This window comes from Harpia harpyja, chromosome 21 (assembly GCF_026419915.1).
Source record: "Harpia harpyja isolate bHarHar1 chromosome 21, bHarHar1 primary haplotype, whole genome shotgun sequence".
Taxonomy (NCBI): domain Eukaryota; kingdom Metazoa; phylum Chordata; class Aves; order Accipitriformes; family Accipitridae; genus Harpia; species Harpia harpyja.
Genome location: NC_068960.1, coordinates 10,138,669 through 10,160,512, shown reverse-complemented (window position 1 = coordinate 10,160,512; position 21,844 = coordinate 10,138,669).

Below are 21,844 nucleotides of genomic sequence, written 5' to 3'. Positions count from 1 at the left end.
CGGCACCCCTCCTCCCCCTCCTTCTTCACTGACCTCGGTATCTGCAGAGGTGTTCCTCTCATAGAATCGTTTAGGTTGGAAAAGACCTTTCAGATCATCGAGTCCAACCGTAACCCAACACTCCTTTCTTCACTGCAGGTTTCCCCTGTTACATCTGTTCTCCCAGAGGCGCTACCACCGTCACTGATGGGCTCGGCCTGGGCCAGAGGCGGGTCTGACTTGGAGCCAGGGAAGATTCTAGCAGCTTCTCACAGGAGCCATCCCTGCAGCCCCTTCCCCCACTACCAAAACCCTGCCACACAAACCCCAAACAACTACAAAATTCAGATTCAAAGATGTCAAGATGCAAAACGTAAGCAAAGGTCCAGATTCATTGCTATGTAAATGTATTAGGTTTGTGTGGCAAGGTTTTGGTAGCTGAGGGGGTTACAGGGGTGGTTTCTGTGAGAAGCTGCTAGAAGCTTCCCCCATGTCTGACAGAGCCGATGCCAGCCGGCTACAAGACGGACCCGCAGCCAGCCAAGGCTGAGCCCATCAGCAACGGTGTTGATAACACCTCTGGGAGAACAGATTTAAGGAGGGAAAAAAAGTTGCTGCAGCACAGAAACTGCAGCCGGGAGAGAGGAGTGAGAGAACCAGCCCTGCAGACCCCCAAGTCAGTGAAGAAGGAGGGGAGGAGATGCTCCAGGCGCTGCAGCCCGTGGGGAAGACCATGGTGAGGCAGGCTGTCCCCCTGCAGCCCATGGAGGTCCACGGTGGAGCAGATATCCACCTGCAGCCCGGGGAGGACCCCACGCTGGAGCAGGTGGGTTCCCGAAGGAGGCTGTGACCCTGTGGGAAGCCTGCGCTGGAGCAGGCTCCTGGCAGGATCTGTGGCCCCCTGGAGAGAGGAGCCCACGATGGAGCAGGTTTTCTGGCAGGACTTGTGACACCGTGGGGGACCCACGCTGGACCAGTCTGTGCCTGAAGGACTGCAGCCTGTGGAAAGGACCCACGCTGGAGCAGTTTGTGAAGGACTGTAGCCCACGGGAAGGACTCCACACTGGAGCAGGGGAAGAGTGAGGAGTCCTGCCTCTGGGGAGGAAGGAGCGGCAAAGACAACGTGTGATGAACTGACCCCAAGTCCCATTCCTCATCCCCCTGTGCCACTGGGGGGAGGAGGTAGAGAAAATCGGGAATGGAGTTGAGCCCAGGAAGGAGGGAGGGGTAGGGGGAATGTGTCTTAAGATTTGGTTTTATTTCTCATTATCCTGCTCTGATTTGCTTGGTAATAAATTAAACTATTATTTTCCTCAAGTCTGTTTTGCCTGTGACAGTAATTGTTGAGTGATCTCTCCCTGTCCTTATCTTGACCCACGAGCCTTTTGTTATATTTTCTCTCCCCTGTCCAGCTGAGGAGGGGAGTGATAGAGCGGCTTTGGTGGGCACCTGATGTCCAGCCAGGGTCAACCCACCACAGTATTGAACGGTACCACCAAAGGCACAGCAAGAAGGCACAAGGGAGGATGCACCTATTAAACCCACACCGAGGGGGGCTGGGGCAGAAGGGCTGCAGCAGAGCGGGAGGGTGAAGTGAACCACTGTTGAGCAGCAGCACGGGGAAGAAACAGCCAGAGGGATGGAGCTGCCTCTCAGGGCCGGGCTGTAGCACTGCCAAGTAGCTTACAGCAGGGGGAAATGCTGTACCTGCAGTACCTGTGCTTCCTTTGTTTGGCAGACATACTGGGAAACTGTAGAAACTGCTTAAGGCTATGTCTGTAAACGACTGGCTTTGTGAAAGCACGAGAGAACTGAAAAGGGGAATTTCTAATAAAAGTAAATTTTGTCGAAGCTTTTGGCAAAGCTTGGAATTAACATGTGAAGTATAAAACATGAAGAGAGGAAACAAAACCCATTCTTAGACATTCACGCATCACAGCTAAAGAAAGATATATGTTTAGGCTTCTCTTGAACGTACTATGCGTACTTGATTTAGAAAAACTGAGTTTAGGGTCTCCTTGATTTTATTCTCACTCAAGGATACCATCTGCCATCAGCAGACTCTTCACAGCTACAGAGCTCGAACAGCCCCTGCAGCTTCCCCTCCCACCTCGCTATGTTTGGCAGCCACACCACATCAGTCCTGCACATCTGATGGGACCATACAAATCCAGTTACAGGCAACTGTAAATACTATTATTACCATTATCGACCAGGGAATGGGCTGACACCTTAAAATACTCCATCACATCTTAAAACTATAGAGTGCTGCTGTGAGAAATGGCCCCTCTCTACCCTCTCCAAGGGCTCCTCCTGCTTTTCTAGGACCCCGCCAGCCCTATGGACTCAGCAAAGCCTCCTGTAGCCCTTCAGCTGCGGAGGAGAAGCGTTGAGATTTAACAAGAGCAAAATATCTGCTGTAAACTTTGGTACTGGAGCTGGCAAGTGTTCCTGCACTCAGAGGCCACTTGAACTTGGAGAACATGGACAATATTTCCCAATATAACCTCTGTTGTCTTCTGTTTCTGTTGCCAAAGAGATAAGGATTTAATTTTAGGTGTTGAAATTTTATTACCTCTCCCAAAACACCAATTAATAATTTCCCTGCTTATTCTAGCAGAAATCCTAGAGAGACTGAAGCTACTTTCCTTCTACCAGCTTCCTTCATGGGTTAGTTGGGGGTTTTTTCCCTTCTAAGTAAAAAGCTTTTATTTAATACTTCTATATCTACATCATAAGAAACTTCCATTCACTCAGCTAAAAGCTCTGGCCTTCTGACACTAAAAATGGCCAGAGTATAGCGTACAGTGAAGCAACCTGCAAAGACCCCATGCAATGGGAGAGGGTCCCAGCTCACTCTACCTCCATCTCCGAGATTCCTTCCACGTTCCTGACCTCAGGACAGCTGCAGAGTTGCAGGTCAGCAGGTTTGAACCCACGGGAGAAGAAACAAGCCCCAGAGTATTTTCCTACCTCTTTTCCCAGCCTGATTTTCAAGTGAGGCATTTTTAATAGTCTTCCTTAGCATACAAGTAATTCAGGGCAGGACCAGAAGAAACCAGTTTCTCCCAGTATGAATATAAAAATATCAAGTTAATTAAATCTTCTGTTCTGATTAGAAGTACAAATATTTGGTGTGAAACAAGTATTGTATCTCCTACCCTCGACGCAGGCAGGCTGTAAATAACACTGCTGTTGGCCAAGAGAAGCCTAGCAGCTTTGAGACAGCTGATTTAAAAAGTGCAAATCTGAGATTGTGTAGTTCAGGAACCTTCTTTTGAGGCACAACCGAAAAAGCGTCCTTTGTTGGTATATGCAGCTGTCACAGAAGGTGGTGTTGCTTCACCACAGAGCTCTGATACAGCAGGAAGATGAAGAACAACCGGTGCAGCGGTGCTCTGAAATCTAAGGAAACAGATCTTCAAAGAGACACGAGTTCACCTGAATGTTTAAAAAGCAGAGCTTGAGAAATAAAGAGCCCTAAAAATCATGTCACCAATTCCTCTCCTTGCATGTCCAGCAAAGACATGGATGTCACTTTACTTCCACTCTAAAAAGCTCAGTCAAAACTTGTACTTCAAATGTGAAGACGAAAACATACAATCTTGTATTTACTGCAAAAAAAAATTGTAGATAGGCCTGGTTAAGTGTCAGGTGTAGGCATAGCTGTGGGATTATGAGCCTCTGAACCTGGAGCTTAATTTAAACAGTAGAAGTAGTGGTGGAAGGAAAGGTTACAGCAGAAACTTACAGAATGCTGCTGCACATCTTGTTACTTGGAGATATGTTTTCCAAAGAGTTGCAAAGTGCCAGAAATGCAGAGTCAGGCAGTGAGTGCAGACAATGCAGGTGAGGACCAAGTGAGGATCCTGCTTAGCACCATCACTTCTTTTGGTTAAGACTCCAGTAAAAGGGTTGTCCCATACAACATGAAAAACCCATAATTTTTTTAATGGTCATATAGATCAGGCTATATTTTTCTTTAATCACACAGCTAATCATTGGAGGAGCAGAAAGATCAGCATCCCTCCCAGTTCAGAAGCACATCACCTGTGCTCCTAGTTTCAGCAGGTGATGCAGTGAAGGATGCATCTGGCTTCAGTCCAGCAGTTAGCGCAGACTTTCTTTTTAGACATATCACCTGTTTTGGCCCCTCTTCTCTCCAGCAAAAAGCATCATGTGCATAGTAATGCGGAATATAAATCATGGCTACTCATCCTTGTCTTCTGATTTATGTAGCGTGTTGAACAAAAGATCCTCTAATCTGGCACAAAGCGTACTTTTCTTCTCAAGCAGCACTTGCGGCCCCGTGCAGTGCCCCTTTTCCAGAGGCACGTTTTCTCTGTCACCTCTGCCACTTCAGGTTGAGGTCTCACTGAGCTGAGCAGCGCACACTTGCATGCACAGTCACTCAGCAGCCACGACTAGGGAACACCTTAAAATACAGCTTACCATGCAGCAAAATGACCGCAAAACAGTGTTTAGAGTATATACAGTGTATATATGCAGAAGATGAGAAAGGTCCATCTAGACCCATCATTGATCTGCTCTGATAGCTTACACTCTATTTGTCCATCTGAAAAAAGCCAGAATAAACCCCGTGCACACCACAGGCTGCCTGGATGCCCTGAGAATGGAAGATATGTAACCACGTCCTTGCAGAAATCACACCTGAAATCACAGAAAAGACATAACCTGGGTTTTCCCCACTGAAGTTTCGCCATAAACATGAATAAAACTGCAGCTGCAGACTTGTAGTGAGCAACCTGTGTTCCTCCTCTCAATAACACCCACAGCACACGTGTCAGCGTACAAATAGCCGCCAGTCAGGCTTGCGCTGACACCGATTTACCTTCACACGTCAGCCTCCCTGCTTGCTCATTCTGGCTAACCTCAGTCATAACTTCGTGAACTCGCTTCATAGCAATGAAAACTAAATGCCATCGAGTATGTTTAAATGGCCTCACATAAAAGACACATTAAATGATATTTTGTTTAATAAGATGTATGGACTCATTTCTCAGGCAAGAGTGACGAAATGTCCCTTTAGGAGTTTTATATTTTGTTGATTTGTACCATAAAAGGAACATCTTTTAATGCAGCAGTGGACAGGTAAAATCAAAACTAAGGTCTGTATCTACTCCAAATAATATTTTTCACATTATTTCCATCTGAATTTGCTTAACTCCATCATATTTTATGGCTTCCCCTTATTTAAAGCCATCACACTGAGTTATAGCATTTGGGGGAATAGGAAAGTGCTCACTTGCACGTAGCTCTGTAGAAGATTACGACAAAAGGCAGAAGAATATGCTCAGGACACTTGATGAATAAAAACAGAAACTTACCACTGTTTCATCTCAATAATGCTATTAGTAACTAAGCCTCTATTAGAGGAGTAATAAGACTCAAATTAGAGAACTGGAATGGGTAATTCCAAGTGAAAAACAATATTTTGACTAAAAATGGCCTTATTAAGTGGTATCAAGTCATCTCTTTTTACTCCTCTTTCAGAAATTATTAGATACTGTTATAAGTTGCAAAAGTATTGCTCTTTTCTTCTCTCCTGTGCAATGAAGCAAAGCAGATTACAAGGACTCAGTTACACTCAGTTACTCCACAGTTAAGACCGTAGCTGTTAAAGAAACCAGATTTGTCTCTATCTATGCCTGATTAATTTGTACTTATTCATGAATCTTGCTTTCATTTCCTGACAACAAAACTAATGCAAACTTCCTAAAACATTATGATAGCCTGTTTAAAAAACCCTAATAATGTGATGTACTGCAGATCAGCATTTTTTGCTATAAAGGCTCAAAGGAACAAAATATTACCAGTAGGACACAAGTACGGGGTGAGAGGGGACCAACTCAATCTCGCATTTACTAACACACATCTCCAAAGCCAATTTTAATTTGGAATTCCCTAGCTTCTTAGGCTGAGGATTATAAACCATTTCTGTGAATTTTGCAGAGCATTCTTCATTTGCTTCAGTGGAAAATTTGACTAATGCCACCAGAATGACATTACTTCATATTGGAAGACTGCAACCGAGGTGTTTCCTGGGGAGCACATTTGGGAAGAACCAGCCCAGCAGGAAGGACCATATTACAAAAAAACAAAATGAAAAAAACAGGCATACCTGAAAAAAAAAAAAAAGAGAGGACAACTAATGGAAAAGTTACAGCAGTTGGTTGGGTTTTTTCCATCTCACATATTCTGTTTAGATCAATTTATTCCTCCTGAAAAACCTGGGGAGGAAATTTTGACCAGTCTTTCATATGAAAATTATCCAGAGGGCTGACATAATCCTGAGCTTATTTTTTTAATCAAATATACATTTTAGAAAGTCATCAGGATCCTTTTTCAAAACAACTATTTGCAGTGTCTGAGTATTAAGAACATTATGCATTCATATGCTGAACACATACAGACAACACTTAATACAAAGTTTCTTTGCATAATACAAAGGAGATCTTCTGTCTTTAATGAATATTTTAGCACTGATTGAGGTAAACAAAACCATCTTCTGAAGGACAACGGATTTCGCCCTTTGTTAAAAGTGTCTATTCAATGCAAAACTACACCCAAACTAAGGTGCGTTTTTACTACTTTTTTTTTTTTTTTAAGGGCAAAGGTGTTAAATGTTTTTCTGTGCCTGAAGTGCAGAAGCCCTGTGAATTTGGTGGTCTTCTGGGGCAGTGTGCTCATTGCTGTTTCTAGAGCATCACAGTTAGGTTTTGGTCCATAGCAAGGGTTTATTAAAAACAACTGCAACACAAATGAGTCACGAAATTATTTACATAAGCCACTAAACCACCCGGCATCCCCCATGGCATCCTCCTGCCATGGCAATTAAACTAAGACAAAAGCTTCAGGCACCACTGATTAGCAGTCATGTTCTCTTCTTTACCAGCTCCACTAACCATGTTTGAGAAAATCCAACCGGATATTGGTCACCTGAATTCTTTATGAATTGCCAAACTCCGATTTTGAAGGGTGTTCTACAGCAGGCTGAGGAAAACAACTTGGATAGCTTTAATTATTGTTCAGGATGATAGTTTGAAGTCTACCTACCGGTGACTTGTATGAATCAACTCCATGTCATTGCTTTGGTTGGGAAAATAATTTGGCCTTAATGGTATGTTATTGCTAGTGACTACAAAGATAAGTTTATGGGACTTGGTTTGTCCTTTTATTTATTCAGGGAAGACTCATTGGCCCTAGTGTGTATCATTTGATACACCTGTTCCTCTCCTTCGCACAAGCTTTAAGCACACACTCTGGTTAAAGTGCATAATCCCCATTCCTCTACTCTTTGGGGAGGGGAAAGCAGGCAAATGCATTAACCACTCGAAAAGCAAAGTGACAGAATTTGTTACTACATGGTTCTTAGCAAAATAATTTGTACATGCCATAAAAACAAATCTGCTATTAGTAATGAGTATACATGCAGCTACCTTGTAAATCACAACACTAGGGAGGAAGCAATGAGTGCAGCACAAACACTGGATTTCTAGAAAGAAACTCTAAATCCACCTCTGGGAGGAATTAAATGAAATAATAAAGGAAATTGTTGCAAGACATTGAAAACAGGCTAGCGCTGGGGTTGTTCTGGTACCTTCTTATAATTATTTAATACCAGTACTGTGTTCAGTATCATGACACTGGTATAAAATGCTCAGAGCCACTGGAGCTTGCAAAGGGCCCGGGGTGCTGGGAAAGCAGGACCCCAGCGCAGACCCTCCACAGCGTGGCAGCGAGCATCACCCCTCCACAGAGCAACGAGCCCCTGCTGCTGCGTGACTTCTGTGTTATTGCTATCAGAGGACCTTTCATCTTGGTTTTGCTTACTGCCCGACAGCCAGCTTTGCTCAGTTATTGTTTTTAGCAATATGGACTCTTACCACGCAGGGGTGTTATATATCCTGCTGATCTCCCCGGGCACCCTGAGCCCTTTGTCCCTTCCCCAGTGCCAGCCCCACCACCAGCTGCCCAGCTGTAAAACCACTAATCAAAGCCCCCAGGAAGGTGAGGTACCTTCTCTTCCCCACTTCCACCACTTTTTGGACTACTTTGAGTTTCTAAAAATTCAACTTTTCCATCGTTTGGTTCTATTGCCTTATTTGGTAGTGCCAACATATGGTGGTTAGAGATTGCTGAGCCTTTCACTTCTCAAAACCAAGAGACTCACACCAACCAGTCCACCTGGAGGTGGCTGCTCTGATGAGCAAGGCTAAACCCTGCCACATTCACGGCTGTCCACACCTTACAGCTTCTCCATGGTTGAAGACCGGTCAGGATTAGGCCTTTGGAAAGGTGTTTGAGAGATATGTTAAAATCATGACATTAGGACACTCTTGTTAGGACAAGGCTCCTCAGGTGCTCAGGATGGACCTGGCCAGTGCTTCCTACACCAGGAAGATGTTGACAATGGAAAAAGATATTTCCATTCAGAATTAAAAGAAAACATGTTCTGAATGTTGGGGTTAATATCAGACCCTGTGAACTGTTCATTTCACAGTTTTGAAATTCAGCATCTGTATTTTGCAATTTGTCAGTTCTAAATTCATCACTGAATATTTATATTATTTTCACATCTCCTGACAAACTAATTGTACAGATATGGGACATGACACAGACTACTGTTAGCAAGTCATAGCATGAAGTCATATTAGATGAAATACAGCTGTTCAGAGTCAAGCTGTCTGATCACAGTGCAGATAGACACTCACTGTAATCTTTCACAAAAGATGTTTTAACTCAGGAGATACTGCCTATAAATTATTTTTAAAACTGAGATAGAAATTACTTAATTGGTGTGATGGCATGCATATTAAGAAAAACAAAAATGAAAAAAACTAAGTGAAACATACACTATTTGCTTTTTTTAGCTGACAGAAAAGGGGGTTACACACTACTACGCATAAATTTCTGAGCTGGAAATACCTATCCTAAGTCCATTCTTGGACAGGACACCTGCCCGTGGGCTGGGAAGCAGGCAATGTATTTCTTATGTTTTCTGCAGGCGATGCAGAATTAGCTTTCCACTTAAGGTTTCCACTTAAAATTATAAACAAGATGTATTTTATTAGCAAGTTATAGAGTTTGGCCGCTTTTGTGTTGAGTTCAATACCTTAGAAAACTTGCTGCTAAAGACCATGGCAGCAGCAAGAATTTAATCTGAAAGGGATTCAGACCATACTGTGGCTTTCAGGTACCACTTTCTGCAGAAAGACTAAGCAAGCAGGCCTTCTCATCAGGCCAGGACTCAGACCTTCTCTCTGCAGCAGTGTCATTTGTAGGGGGGCAGAGCAGATTTGGTTCATTTCACAAGGTGGGGTGAAACTTCCGAAGGGCACCTGCTACATCGCATCAGCTGATGGACAAGCAAGGAGCCTGGAGAAGGAAAAAGCTAGAGGTTCATGGGGTGAGGCAGCATTTATGCTGATCTTTAGAAAGCATATACCTTTTTCATATATGGTGAAAAGGGTTTTTTGTATGAGTGTTTCTCCTAGTCAAATTATTCTAGTCACCAATAGTCAGTTTTCTATTCTATGGTTCATTTATAGTGAAATTAATGAACCATTTGCACAGCACTTCCCTGCTTTCATAAGCTTGTACAGTACATTGTCATTAGTGAACTGTCCACTCAGCTTTTCTAAAGCTCTGTCTGAACACCCTTGTAAGCAAAAATGTGTGGCTGGTCATCCTCTGGCATCTTCATGCATTCTAATAAGCAATATATTATCAGGTTTTACTGGCTCAGTGTGTATGTCATCAGAAACAGCATCTCTTACCATATGGAAATTCACCTTGCGGCTGAAACATGGGCAGTGTGTTTGGTTTGGATGAGCCGACACTACAGTAACTGGTATGAAAAAGATGTTTAATATATATGAGCTTGTTCTAATGAACTTGTTTTTCAAGGAGTAACTGTTTTATTGGCTCTTACATGTATTGCTAACCCTTTAATTGATGTCTTCGGACTGTTGTAGACTGCTACTAAGGGTAAAACTTAGTTTTAAAGAATTTTAATATTATAATTATGGGAAAGATTGCCACATTATCACATGAGAAAATCTGCATAATGAAGGTGGTGATCGTGCTGTGGTCTGCTTTCAGCAGCAAACATTCGACATATGTTCATTCTGGACCAAAATTTAGTATTTTCAGTGAACTCAACTGTCTAATAGATACTTCTAGCGTCTACAGTAAACACCTAACACAAGAAAATTGCCAAAAAAATGGAGAAGGTCTTTAGAAAAATTTCTGAAAGGCAAGACTTGCTCCATAACTTTTTCGTTCAGTCATACAAATCTGTGGCTTAAAGGTAAGAAATAGAAGTAAACCTTGTGCCCATATACAGTTCAGCATTCAGTCCTACCCTGATTTGACTTCAGATGAGCCAGACTTTCAGCTCACTAAGCTGGGACTTACTTGTTCCTTTCCATGCATGCATGTAAGAGTCAGGGTTTTTTGAAGACCTCCCAGTTCAGGAGTTTCACAGCTGCCTAGGAAGTTCGGATGATCACTTTTGATTAAGGCTGACATTAATATGCAATCCCAGAGACCTCTTCTGGTATCTCCACCCTATTCAGAAAATATTTTTTGACCTATTGAAGCATACAGAAGACCAAGTAATACCTGCAGTCACTTATTCCAGTTGAAGCTTATCAAAATTGACGTCAGGTAAGCTTTCACATATTGTTATTGTTCTGCATAAAATAATAAGACACCATCAAGAATGCCACATTTGAACTACCACAAAAGGTAGCTCACTTAGCCTATCCAGCCTCCTGTACCTTTTTGGGTAGACACTAAGCAGGCATGTTGCTTTGAACAAAGGAAACTCATCAGTAGGACAAAGGTCTAATCTGATCCAAACAGCACATGTTCTTTCGTACGTCCATAGTCACTTTACAGCCATGAGATACTGCTAAAAGATTTCCTCAGGGTCAGGTACTGTCCTTGCCTTTGCATTTCCTCTACTCTTTAGGTGCCAATCATGGCTATTTCCCCCAAAAAGGGAAACATTCAGCTTACATGGTAGTAAGTGAACAGTTTTCAATCTCAGTTAACCTTTACAGCAGCAACACTAATTTGCAGTCTGTTCATATTGAATGCTAAAGCCTCTCTGTTTCCTGCTCTGAATTTCATTCTGTGTCAATTAGTGCTATGAAGTCAGTCTAATAATGATGTATGGTTAACACGGGGTTTGTGTCTGAAAGCTAAGAGGAATGCACAGAGGACAGATAATTGCAATGGCGCCATCCATGAACCATTCAATGCTTTGTTGTAGTTAAAGGGTCTAGAATCATGCTATAAAAATATGTTTCAATGTGAGTGCTGATAATGTTTAGGGGAAGTTCCCAGCAACTTCGTTGAAAATAAATAAAAAGACCCAGCAGCTTTAAATTGACGCATGAAGGTAAAAGGACGTATAACTGTACGAGCCATTTCCATATCTACTTTACTGAAGAATGGTGTGCAAGAAGAAATCTCAACCAATAATCTCCAAGACTTCTATGCTTATTCACATTAACATGCTGAAAATAACACACAGACAAGCACAAAGCGACACTTGCCAACTCCCCTGGCTTTTTCCGTATTACAACCATAAGCTCCTGCCAGACAGTGACAAGAAACTCTAATGAGCAAACCTGTCAAACCTGAGATGAACAGACCTTTGGCCACATGAGGTGCTACAAAGGCACTGTGAGGCAGGGCAGCAAGTTACCTCTCCCAGCACAAAAGGTCAAAAGAATGATTTTCACTCATATTATGGGATCAGTGGGCTACATAGGAGATGCATAGGAAATGCAAAAGGTCCATCCCTCACTTTTCCAGCCCTTTACTTTTCAGAGCAGAGCTGGATCTGTCCCCAGATGTCCCTCCACAATACCAGGAGCTCCAGTCTCCCCAGAAAGTGGATGAAGAAGCGCGGGGTTTGCCCATGCTGAGTTCTGTGCTTCCCACGGCACTGCCTGTGCTTGCTGGGTTCACACCAGCCTGGAGCAGCCAACAGAGCGCTTGGTGTTGTCACTGCTCCAGGCACTTACTAACTTTGACAGAACTCACTAACTGACATATTCATGCGTTTGCTGGCACACCAGTCTTGATCGTTTTTGGCAATGGCACATTGCATCTTCCAGAAAAGAAAAGAAAAAGAAAAAGAAAAAAATATCAAATTGTCTCTCTTCCTCTCCCATTTGTCCTTGCATTTGGGGTTGTAAAAAAAAAAAAAAAAAAAAAAGATGGAAGTCAGCAATGATCTGATGAGCCTCAAAACTGCAGCTTTAGGCTAGCAGTACCACCTTAGGAAAATTGTAAATGCCTGTCTGTAGATGTAAAAGATTAAGGAAATAATGGGGAGAAATTAGAAACGAATTAGTTTTGGAAGAAAAAGAGAGGAATGCAGCTGAATAGCTACAATGCTGCATCAGTGAGATATATTAAAAACCCAAATGAATCTCAATGTCAGCCAACGCACTGCCATAACAAATGAACATGGTGGCAAAGGGTAGCCTTTGTTGCTAAGCTGACAAAAATAAATTAGTCACCTGTCAGTACTTGCTTAGAATTTACAAACACATCAGTTTTTGAGGGAAGAACAGAAAATAGCCAGCATATTTTTCCATTAAAGCACTGTACAGAGGGAACTAAGCATTTTGTTTTCATTTACATAGTAACTTAATCCCCTATTGCACAGTAAATGCCTCCTCCTGGGAGTAAGACACTGTCTTGCCTGGAGGGCACAGAGCTGCCCGAGCTGATGACGATACCAGAGGAGGCTAGGGGAACACAAGTGCTGGAAGTGACCCAGCACTAGATGTGACCTCGCGGGACTGTGCTGAACCACAGAGCCCCCAGCACCTCGTGGGAACTAGCCACAAAAGTTATCTGCTCCAAGCCTGCTCACACCCAAACAAAACCAAGGAGGAGTTACTGGTCTCTGCAGGCAAATTTTAGCATTTGCTGCCGATTAAAGACAGAAGAGTTTAACTTGGGCCACAGGTCTCCTCTGCTCCATCAATACATAAGCATCACCTCTGCTCCCCAGGTTTTAGATGTGGGGTGTCCCTTTGAGTCACAGAAAACCAGCTCCTTTCATAGGGCGATGGGGAGACTGGGAACTAGAACCAAGGGAGTATTGCAAAAAAGTGTATAACACAATATAGCCAGGAGTAAGACATAGACATTTTCTGTAACTAATTTCTTTCTATTATTTTTGTTCAACTGCCACAAGCAACAAAGCAAGTTTTAGTAAAGCTGAAAGATTGACTAAAATATCCAGAATGCCCAAGAAAATTTGGAATTTATATTGTTAAGTATTGATGTTGAAGCTGGTTATACTGATTCAATCAAGAAACCAAAGCATCTTATGCAAATTACAGGTCCAGTTGGAGCAGCTCGAACTGCAAATGCCAAGTCACAAGGAACCATGGGTGAGCAACCCCAGCCCAAAAATTATTCACAGGAATTAGTTGGGAAATCATTACAAGAAACAAGCTTGAGAGAACAATGATCTGCCACAGACGATTCATAAACCAAAAAAGGAGGCGATGTTCAGTCAGTCAAGTGATTTGCTACAAATTATTTGCCCAGGGCCAATCTTGCTGCTAAAGCGATCAGTGAAGATGCACTACCCAGAGCGATGCAGGAACGTAGTTAAGACTAACAAGCTGCTATACACAGCACTTTAATTAGGCCAAATGAGGAAACGATAATAAACCAGCAGGTCAAAAGAAAAAAAAAAAATCCGTAACCGAACAGAATCAAATTATTTCTTTTTATTGTGACAAGATAAAACCTCTAAAATGAGATTTCTGAACTGCAATGATACCCAAACTCACACGAAATGAGAGCACAGGAGACGGCAAACAGCCCATTCAGCCACCAGCGCGTCAGCAAGGCTGTCGCTAGCTCCAGTGCCTATCAAACACGAGAATTTGTCGATGTTTTATTTCAGCAGCAACAAATGGCTGGCTGAGCAGAGCTGTTGCAAACTGGAAATTGAGAGGCAAGGACAGGTGTGTAATTTCTTGAAATATTCTTTTAGGGCTTGTGGCGTGAAGACTCCTTTCAGACACAAGCCATAAGGCTGAGAAATATCTATCATGCTTAGCTATGGAAACAGGGATTTTATGAAAGTGCGATCACGAGGTGATAAGAAGAATGTGATTGGAAGTTGATGTGTTATTGCTTAATTTAGACAGAGGAAGGCTCTTTTTTTGTCCATACCATCTGCCAGCCTAGAAACCCAAGGAATAAAGGCACAAGCTGCAGATGGCTTTTATAACGGCTGTACTCAAGCAGCAGAGGAGCAAGAAGGATAGAGGCCATATAAATCAAGTGGCAATATCACCATGGCTGAGCAATAACCAAGCCAATAGCAGCATTCAGCAGAAACGGAGAAGGCAAGAGATACTTTCCCAATTTGCTGCATTAGGATGCGGCTGCAGCAGGACAGGACACAGACTTGGACCTTCACGAGGCTGTTGGGAGCTCTGACATGCAAGCCTGGTAGGAAAGACAAAACAGCACAGCTGCACAGACTAACTGCAGTCTCCAAGAAAAACAGATAAACTCTACTTTAAAATTGCATTCACATACGCAACAGTTCCCAAGCTAGCTCTTACCCTTTCTTTCCTCTCTTTTTTTTTTTTTTCTGAGGGAAGAAAGAGAGTAGAAGCTAATTTACTTCAAGTCGGTAGAGAGAAAACAAGCTTGGATGAGAGACGCAAGGCTCAGCAGGACGAGCACAAACTTCTGCTGGCAAAGCAGTCCCCCGAGATGACCGTCTGAGCTCTTCTGGGGAGCTTGAAAGGGCTGCTCTGCTTATCTTGTTCCAGCAGAGCCTAGGTGTGGTGGACACAGAACAGCATGGCACAGTACAGAGGCTACTTCAATGTTTTCCTCTTAAACAACTAGATCAAACAACCTCGTTTACACAAATATGTATAAACAAACAGTCAGCACGGCATTAGCGGAACCGGGTCTCCAAGCGGGACTGGTGGCACACAGATTGACAGGAAAAACAGTAGAAGGCAGAGGAAAAAAGAGGGTTTAATTTTGTTTGTTAAATATATACACATATACATTCATTTCTTTGCATTTTTATCATTACAGAGAATACTAACAACTTTGCTGCTTCACTGCAAACTGTCTCCGGCCCACTTGAGCAGAGGACAGCCTGTGGAGACCTTGCAAAGTGTTCACAGCCTGTTCTGCAAGCGGTGTACAGGAACCAGCTCTGCCCTGGATGCAGAGCCTGCAACCAGGTAGAGGGACACCAGCTATGCCTTCAGCAGGAGGGACACGCACAAAGCGGAGTTGCCCAACTTGGGGGAGAGAGGAAGAGCCATGTTGCTCCTGCTGCTGAGCTGGTACAAGCCAGATGCTCCTGAGAAGCTGGGATAAGGACCCAAGACCACATCCAACAGGTACCAGGTTTAAACTCAATGTCATTCTTTCAGCACTGGGACATCCACAAAACCCAACTAGCCCCAAGAGCTGAACCAGTGACTCTGAATCCCAGAAGTCCTGTTTGCACCCCGCGTGCAGAAAAAGAAGGCCATTTCAGTTGGATAATTATGTTTCTGCACAAATGATACCTATTGCATCTATTACTGGAAGATGTATCTGAACATCAAGAGTGCCCTGGGTTACAGCTGCTCAAAACCAGTCCTCAAGGCAGCACTGGAAGATTCAGTTGCTCACTCAATAAGGTATAAACCCCCCTGAACCCCAGCATGTCCCAATTGTTCCCTCTGCAGAAAAGTCAGCCCTGCCATGACCTCAGATGGCAGCTTAAGTACCCATTAAAGGAAGATACAGTTCATGTCCCATACTGTGTACCTGGAATAATCCTTTATGCCTATGCAAAGCAAATGTAAAACATTACTATGTCAAAACAGCAGGACTGTACAATTACTTTGGGTATTGTCTAAATCCATCATTTACTAATATGCACAAACAGAGTAGGCTCTTTGAGCAGAGCCAGCTGTTGAGGAGACAGGACAGACTCCAGAGAATGATCAGTGATGGATCTGTCAAAAAAAATACTAGAACTGAACCATTTTCTTGCTAAATACTTGGCAAGATCCCAGTGACTTTACCAGAACTTCACAGGGAAGGAGGAGGGAGAAGTGGAAGGAGTGAGAAAAAAGCATTATGGCAAAAATCCCCCCCCTCTTTTTTTTTCTTATTAATGCTACTTTTCACTTGGAATCCTTTTTAGTTTGGCATGGGAGTATGCCTTATGATAACAGATCAGAAATTAACACACCGTTTTGACTGATCCCACACAAGTATTCTCATTCTCACCCACCCCAAAGAACTTTCTCCCAGTGAAACTTGTGTGAGTCGAGGGTTTCCTTGCCAAACTTCAAAGTTTCAGTCAGTCCATATCAGATAGTCTTGAGGAACTAGGACCCTACAAGACAGGATGAGAGAGAGGACATCTCGGGTACGATGACGTTTTAGCTGTATACGTGCAGCCAGTTCAGCCTTGGGGCTGAACCAGTCCCAGGACCCCCCAGGAATACTCAGCCAAAGTAAGACAGGAGCCCCACGGGCATCATTTCTAGATACATTCAATAATCATCTTCTGCAGTTACACAGAAAAGATTTACTTTAGAATAGCTTCAGAGCACTTGCAATCTATAGTTTTTCTCTTTTGCAGGCAATCAGATGTTTCTGGGCTATTCTGAAACACAACATTACTCTAGGAAATAACACACTATCGGAGAGCACAGATAAACAAGCTGTTATTTAAGGCTACACAAGCAAGTCCAGCAGCATCCCTTCCCCCTCTGCCATGGGTGTAGACAGACTGCCCAGAGCAGGACTTTTCTTCCACCAAATTATTTGTACCAAGATCAGGGTAGTGGTGTTGGCAGACACTGCCACAAAGAGCAGCCATGTGATATGGGTGCAGCCTTGGTGAGATGCTAGGGGGAAAACCAAGGGCAGCGTTGGCCTGAGCCATGTGAGAAAAACAAAGATCGCTGCCGTGCCCAAACTGCCTTAGGCAAGCCAGCTGCCTGCAGGGACGCTGCTCTCCTGCCTTCACACGTGGAAGCATCAATCGAGTAAGTTCAAAGAACAGCACATCAACTAAGTTGCCATCCCAATAACCTTAACAATTAATTCACAACCCCCTGGCGTTAGCTGGGATGCGGAGTGAGGACTTTTCATGCACTAGCACCCTTAAGTGAGGAAAAGGGAAAGAGCAGGGAAAAACAAATCAATGGTGCAAGAGACACCTCAAACTCCGTCTATCTGTTATGACAGCCCAAGTTACGAGAAAACTCTGAGGTCACGTGTGGCACACACGCTTGCAGACTCCAGAATAATACTCAGGAGAGCTATTTCCTTCATTTCAAGAGCTATCATGCTGGGGGGGGGGGGGGGGGGGTGGTTACCCTGACCTGTGCATCTGGCCTTCGTGGTCTCCAACCACACAGAGCTCCTGGTGAAAGCTGACCTGTCTACGTGTTCATCAGGGACCTAACACGTGTATGCCAGTGGCATGCAGTTAGATAAGTACTCCCGCACTGCTGTGGATGAAAGCAGTAACACGGAGTTTATCCTGCACGTCTGGAAAGCAAATGAAAAAATGACTAATTGCCACCAGAAGATTAATGGCACCCTGTCTCTTAAACCCCAAACCACTGCAGGGGCTGCACACTGAGACACTGCTCTGCCTGCATCTGCTGTAGTGCAATAGCACCTGTAAGAGAGGAACCACGAACATTTTTCTTTGGCCTTATGCTACTCCACTACTCCTCAGCTGATTTGCCCTTGGGATGATCTGAGAGAGGATCTTCAGCAACTCCTGGTTCTAGGACAGCCCTTCCCCATGACCCCACCGCATCCCCTGAGCCCCAGCAGCAACAGGATCAGATGTGGATTGCTCAAACGGACTGTGGTTGACAGGGAAGGTTTTCCCTGGTCTGTTTCCAGGGGATCTGCAGCAGGTAGTGATGCAAAGACCCACATTTTGGGCAGGAGCCCAAACTTCCACTGGGAAAGTTCTAGGATTCTACAAATCACAGTGGATTCAAGCCACTGTTCTGAAGCAGCCCTGACTGTTTTATGAAATACCCTAGACTGCATTTCCTCTTTTTCACCCCTGGAATTTGGAGACTAGCCACTCCTTTGATGCCACCAGTTGAATAGCTATTTCACACAGGCACAAGCAGGCACTGGCACTTCAGTAGCTGAGGTTAATGGCTTGGCAACTGAGCTGAGGCTAACTTATTTTTCTCTAGTGATGTTTCTTAGAGTGCAGGGGGCTTTCACTGGAGTAATTCAAACAATTATTAAACTATGTACTGCTCGGTAAAAAGGGCTTCAAAGGGTGGTTTTTTTCTTCCTGAGCCTGTTTTTCACCATCACTGCAGGGCTTCAGCTCAGAGAGCGCTTGCAGAGTTGTTAAATGCTCATCCCCATCAAAATTCAACCTTGAGTGCAGAGGATCTGGCAGAGCATCTCTAGGTCAAATCCTCCCTGGGACTGCCTTCTGATCAGCCTCTCTTTTAGGAGTTTAACGAATAAAAATATATCTGGAAATAGAACAGAGCAGTACCTGGAGAGGGAAGAGAGCAGCACGCTTGAGCCACAGATCAGAGCAACACAACGCAGCTCTAACCAGTGGAGCTGAGGCTGTTGGACACAGGCCCACTGACGACAGCTCAAAAGGTGTGACATAGCACAGACAGCTTCCTAAAATCATAGAATGGTTTGGGTTGGAAGGAATCTTAAAGATCATCAAGTTCCAACCCCCCTGCCACGGGCAGGGACACCTTCCACTAGACCAGGTTGCTCAAAGCCCCATCCAACCTGGCCTTGAACACTTCCAGGGATGGGGCATCCACAAATTCTCTGGGCAACCTGTTCCAGCGCCTCACCACCCTCACAGTAAAGAACTTCTTCCTTACATCTGATCTAAATCTACCCTCTTTCAGTTTAAAGCCATTACCCCTTGTCCTATCACTACATGTCCTTGTAAAAAGTCCCTCTCTGGCTTTCTTGTAGGCCCCCTTTAGGGACTGGAAGGCTGCTATACGGTCTCACCAGAGCCTTTAATAGTGAGTCCAATCATCCTCAGGGTACTCCACCTCATGAGCTGGAAGGTAAGGATGAAGAGCATAACACACCCCCCTTAATCCAGGAGGAATTAGTTAGGGACCTGTTACGCCATCTGGACACTCACAAATCTATGGGACCTGATGGGATCCATCCAAGAGTACTGAGGGAACTGGCAGAGGTCCTTGCCAAGCCACTGTCTATCATCTATCAGCGTTCCTGGTCAACAGGGGAGGTCCCAGAGGACTGGAGGCTTGCCAATGTGACTCCCATTTATAAGAAGGGTCGGAGGGAGGATCCAGGGAACTACAGGCCTGTCAGCCTGACCTTGGTACCAGGAAAGATTATGGAACGGTTTGTCTTGAGAGCACTCACGCGGCAGCTCCAGGATAAGAGGGGGATCAGGCCCAGTCAGCATGGGTTTACGAAAGGCAGGTCCTGCTTGACCAACCTGATCTCCTTCTATGACCAGGTGACCCGCCTAGTGGATGAGGGAAAGGCTGTCGATGTTATTTTCCTAGACTTCAGCAAGGCCTTTGACACTGTCTCTCACGGTATACTCCTTGAGAAGCTGGCGTCTCATGGCCTGGACAAGTGCACTATTCACTGGGTGAAAAACTGGCTGGATGGCCGAGCCCAGAGGGTCGTGGTGAATGGGGTGAAATCCAGTTGGCGGCGGGTCACAAGTGGTGTTCCCCAGGGCTCGGTGTTGGGCCCTGTTCTGTTTAATATCTTTATTGATGATTTGGATGAGAGGATCGAGTGCACCCTCAGCAAGTTTGCAGACAACACCAAGTTGGGAGGCAGGGTCGATCTGCTTGAGGGTAGGGAGGCTCTACAGAGAGATCTGGACAGGCTGGATCGATGGGCTGAGGCCAATCGTACGAAGTTCAACAAGACCAAGTGCCGGGTCCTGCACTTTGGTCACGGCAACCCCATACAGCACTACAGGCTTGGGGAAGAGTGGCTGGAAAGCTGCCTGGCAGAGAAAGACCTGGGGGTGCTGGTTGACAGCCGGCTGGATATGAGCCAGCAGTGTGCCCAGGTGGCCAAGAAGGCCAACGGCATCCTGGCCTGTATCAGGAACAGCGTGGCCGGCAGGAGCAGGGAGGTGATCGTCCCCCTGTACTGGGCACTGGTGAGGCCGCACCTCGAGTCCTGTGTTCAGTTTTGGGCCCCTCACTGCAGGAAAGACATTGAGGTGCTGGAGCGTGTCCAGAGAAGGGCAACGAAGTTGGTGAGGGGCCTGGAGCACAAGTCTTATGAGGAGCGGCTGAGGGAGCTGGGGCTGTTCAGTCTAGAAAAGAGGAGGCTGAGGGGAGACCTTATCGCTCTCTACAACTGCCTGAAAGGGGGTTGTAGTGAGGTGGGTGTTGGTCTCTTCTGTCAGGTGGCTGGAGATAGGACAAGAGGAAATGGCCTCAAGTTGAGGCAAGGGAGATTTAGGTTAGATATTAGGAAAAATTTTTTTACTGAGAGGGTTGTCAGGCATTGGAACAGGCTGCCCAGGGAAGTGGTTGAGTCACCATCCCTGGAGGTATTCAAAAAGCGAGTGGACAGGGTACTCCAGGGCATGGTTTAGGGGGCATGGTTAATGGTTGGACTTGATGATCTTGAAGGTCTTTTCCAACCAAAATGATTCTATGATTCTATGATTCTCTTCTCCAGGCTGAAAAACCCCAACTCTCTTAGCCTGTCTGCATAGGAGAGGTGACCCAGCCCTCTGATCATCTTCGTGGCCCTCCTCTGGACTTGCTCCAACAGGTCCATGTCCTTCTTATCTTGGGGGCCCCAGAGCTGAATGCAGTACTCCAGGTGGGGTCTCACGAAAGCAGAGTAGAGGGGGAGAATCACCTCCCTCGACCTGCTGGTCACGCTTCTTTTGCTGCAGACCAGGATACGGTTGGCTTTCTGGGCTGCAAGTGCACATTGCCAGGTCACGTTGAGCTTCTTGTCAACCAACACCCTCAAGTCCTTTTCCGCAGGGCTGCTCTCAATCCACTCATCGCCCAGCCTGTATTTGTGCTTGGGATTGCCCCAACCCATGGGCAGGACCTTGCACTTGGCTTTGGTGAACTTCCTGAGGTTTGCACGGGCCCACCCCTCTAGCTTGTCAAGGTCCCTCTGGATGGCATCCCTTCCCTCCAGTGTGTCGACCGCACCACACAGCTTGGTGGTCTTGGCAAACTTGCTGAGGGTGCACTCAATCCCACTGTCCATGTTTCTGACAACGACGTTAAGCAGCGTCGGTCCCAGTACCGACCCCTGAGGATCACCACTCATCACTGCTCTCCACTTGGACATTGAGCCATTGAACGCAACCCTTTGAGCACTACCATCCAGCCAATTCCTTATCCACCGAGGGGTCCATCCGTCAAATCCATGTCTTTCCAATTTAGAGACAAGGATGTCATGTGGGACAGTGTCAAATGCTTTGCACAAGCCCAGGTAGATGACATCTGTTGTTCTTCCCTTACCCACCAACGCTGTAACTGCATCGTAAAAGGCCACCATATTTGTCACAGTTTGCCCTTAGGGAAGCCATGTTGTCTGTCACCCATCACCTCCTTATTCTCCATGTGCCTTAGCATAGTTTCCAGGAGGATCTGGTCCATGATCTTGCCAGGCACAGAGGTGAGATTGACTGGCTTGTAGTTCCCCAGGTCTTCTCTTTTGTCCCTTTTTAAAAATGGGGGTTATGTTTCTTCTTTTCCAGTCAGTGGGAACTTCCCCGAACTGCCACAACTTCTCAAATATGATGGATAGTGGC